Raw genomic sequence first — 3,874 nt, 5'->3', positions numbered from 1 at the left:
CCTGGGCCAGAGTCTGACAGTTAACTTGCATTTCCCTCATGACTAATAACTTCAAGCATGTTATGTGCTGAATGACCATTCATATGTCTTTTTTGGCAAAATGTGCAAATCTTTCATTCATTTATAACAATTGGGTTATCTCTTTAGCCAAGTGTAGTAACTCATGCCTGCAAACCAGTCCTCAGCAGGCTGAGGCAGGGGGATCACTGCAAGTTCAGTGCCAACTTGGGCTACATAGTAGGACCCTCTCAAAAAAAAATTGGATTCCTGACCAGCAGAGGCAGCAGCCAGAGCAGCCGCAGCCTGCACCCTCTCCTGCCTGCCCTCCTCCTCCCTCCACCCTCCCCAGGGTCTCTTTCCCCCTTCTTCTTCCTCCTCCACTCCCCCTTCCTCCTCCACCCCCCACAGGGTGGCCCCCTTGCCTTTCCACCTGCTCCTGTTGCTCCCCTTCCCCCCGGCCTCCCGCCCTTCCCTTTCCCGCCCACTCCCCTTTTCCCCTGTTGCTTTGCACCTGCAGTTTTTGGCTTTGACCCCCACCAGTGACCAAAGACTTGACCACTCAGAGTCCAGCTCCCTGTGGTACTCGACATGGACACCAGTGTGACTGAAGGTGGATTAAATGTCATTCTCATCATCTGGCTACTTATGCCTGGAAAGGAAGTTGGCAGCATCATCAGAAAGAGTCAGTTAAGGAGATGTGCGAGGGGGCTGGGGATTTAGCTCAACGGCACAGCGCCTGCCTGGCAAGTGTGAGGTCGTGAGTTTGATTCCCGGTACTGGAAAAATATCAAAAAAAAAAAAAAAAAGAAGAAGAAGATGTGTGAGGAGAGTGATATCAACATCTCAGAAGGGAAAAGTCCTGAGCAGATCATCACTTTGGCTGGACCCACTAATGCCATCTTCAAAGCCTTTGCTGTGATCACTGACAAACTGGAAGAGGACAACAGCAGCTCTATGACCATCAGCACAGCTGCCAGTGGACCTCCGTCACTCTATAGTTGGTGGACCTAACTAGAGCTAGTCAGTGTGGCTCTCTCCTTGGAAAAGGTGGTTGCAAGATCAAGGAGATATGAGAGAGTACAGGCTCAGGTCCAAGCGGCAGGAGATAAGCTCTCCAACTCAACTGAGCGGGCCATCACTACTGCTGGCATCCCGCAGCCCATCATTGAGCATGTCAAACAGATCTGCGTGGTCATGCTGGAGCGCCCCCTGAAGGGTGCGACCATCCCATACTGCGCAAGCAATCAAGTTCTCTAGTCATTTTTTTAAAAAATTTTTTTATTTTTATTTTTTTTTTGGTTTTTCTCCGGTACCGGGAACCGAACTCACAACCTTGCGCTTGCCAGGCAGGCGCTTTTGCCGCTCAGCTAAATCCCCAGCCCCTTCTCTAGTCATTTTTGCAGATGGTCAGGCCTATACCATTCAAGGACAGTATGCTGTTCCACAGCCAGATTTCACCAAACTGGACCAGCTGCCAATGCAACAGTCTCATTTTCCCATGATGCATAGCAACACCGGATTCAGTGGCATTGAATCCGGCTCTCCAGAGGTGAAAGGCTACTGGGGTTTATATGCATCTGCTCAGACTGCTTCTCATGAACTCATTATTCCAAGTGATGTGATTGGCTGTATAATTGGTGTTCCGGTGCCAAAATCAATGAGATCCACCAGATGTCTGGGGCTCGGATCAAAATTTCAAACCCAGTGGAAAGATCTAGGCAGGTTACCATCACGGGATCTGCTGCCAGCCCTGGCCTGGCTCAGTATCTAATCAGTGTCAGGCTTCCCTCCAGATGGTGCCAGGGCGAGCAGCTAGAACAAGGCAGACTCATCCACACCCCCTTCTGCTGGTCACCACCGTCCATGATCCATCTGTGTGGTTTCTGAACAGTCAGTGACTTCAGGTTTTAAATAGTTTATGAATTTTCAGTTTCTATACTTTATCATCCACTCATGATTTTTTAATTAAAGTGTTTTAATTCCTTTCTCTGTTCTGCTGTTAATGCTGAGATCCATATTTAGTTTTATAAGCTTCTCTCTGTTTGGGGTTTTTTTTTTTTTTGTACTGGGAATCAAACTCAGGTCCTTGCACTTGCCAGGCAGCCCCTTGTACGGCTGAGCTATATCCGCAGCCCTTTGATTTTTTGTTTTTTGGCTCATGAATTTTTCTTTTTGTCATGAAAATGTAAGAGTAGAATAATAATACATTTCAGTTTAGTTCTGTAATGTCAGGAATTTTTCAAAAAAGTAAAAAATGGATTGGATCTTTTTCTTTGTGAATAGAAAGTGGATGCGACAGTGAAAAAAAATTGGGTTATCTTTTCATTAAGTTGTAGGTTATTAATGGTTATTAATTTCTTTCCCAGCTTTTTTAAAGACAGGGTCATACTATGTAGTCCAAGCTGGCCTGACCGTGGACTCATGATCCTTCTGCCTCAGTCCCCCAAGTACTGAGATTATAGGTGTGCACCCCCACACGCAACAGTTTTTTTTTTTTTTAAAATATGTTCTGAACTGAAATTCTTGGTCAGATATATGTATAGTGAATATTTCACCCAGTCTATGGCTTGCCTTTTAATTTTCTTAATTAAATGTAATCTTTAAAATTACATTATTATGAAGTTCAATATATCCATTGTTTCTTTTAGTGTTTCTGCTTTTTTAGACCAAGAAATCTTTGTTCCAGGATTATGAAGATATTTTCCGCTTCTGCAGTCTAGAAGTTGCATGGTTTTAGTGATTAGCTTTAGGTCTATGATTCATTTTATCTTAACTTGTATGTACGGTGTAAAGTGATGAAAGTCACTATGAAGCAGCCCCAAGCAAGACTTAAATTAACCAGTTGGCTTTTTATGTTTACTTGTGAACCTGTCCAAAGCCTATGCTGTTAGTCTGCAAGTGGGCAACAGACTCAGTAAATAAACCTCTGTGAGTCACTCATCCCTACTAAATCCTGTAATGGTGGATGAAGCCAGAAAACCACAAAGGATAAGACAAGATCATAGCCAAGGACACCTGGATCCAATCTCAACTAGATACAGAGCATAGCCTCAGGCATCTCACTCCTGGGTGGATTAACTTAATACCTTACTTGGAGCAGTCCTTGAGTAATTCTGCCCTTCTTGAGTGCTCCCCTCCCTTCTTCTGATAACCAGATAAATATGGGTCCCCCAGAGAAGGTCTTGGTCTTAGCTCTGAGAGAATCTCAAATTCTGTGAGAGGACTTTGATCCTCCTGGAGCCCTGAAATCATTCCATGTGCCTCTTTTTATTTAACCTTCACTGTACACTTGTTCGGGAGATTGTGGACCTGATCAGTCCACAATAGCTAAGGGATATTATTAACCCGATAGTAAAGCATGATTTTTATTTTTCCCTGCATGGACACATTGTTTTTCCTGTAGCATTTGTAGGAATGTTCCATTTGTTTTTTTTTTTGTTTGTTTGTTTTGTTTTGTTTTTTTCCAGTACCAGGAATCAAACTCATGACCTTGCGCTTACCAGGCAGGCCCTGTGCCACTGAGCTAAATCCCCAGCCCCTCCATTTGTTAAAGAAAAGAAAGCTATTTGACCCTCATTGCTTTGTCTTTGCATCTTGTTTGTTCCTGTGGTGCTGGGCATTAATCCTAGAGGTGCTTGAATCCTGAGCTATACCCCCAGTCCTTTTTTAAAAATTATTTTTTATTTTGAAACAGAATCTTGCTAAGTTGCCCAGGTCTGGCCTCAAACTTCTGATTCTCCTGCTTCAGCTGAGAGCAGGTGTGTCCCACTTCACTCAACTTCTGCATCTTGCTTAAAAACCATTTGTTTTTTTTTGTTTTTTTTTTTTTTTTTTGGTTTTTCTCCGGTACCGGGAACCGAACTCACGACCTTGC

The 3,874-nt window shown here is 43.9% G+C and overlaps 1 pseudogene; it reads left to right on the top strand.

The window, feature by feature from the left end:
* The first annotated feature begins 588 nt into the window (after positions 1-588).
* The window catches only part of LOC102028110, a 3,656-nt pseudogene continuing 370 nt past the window's right edge, over positions 589-3,874 (top strand).

Source organism: Chinchilla lanigera, unplaced genomic scaffold (genome assembly GCF_000276665.1).
Source record: "Chinchilla lanigera isolate Chin_1 unplaced genomic scaffold, ChiLan1.0 scaffold00104, whole genome shotgun sequence".
NCBI lineage: Eukaryota > Metazoa > Chordata > Mammalia > Rodentia > Chinchillidae > Chinchilla > Chinchilla lanigera.
Note: the sequence above shows the minus strand (reverse complement) of the source record. Positions and strands in the feature narration are given on the sequence as shown.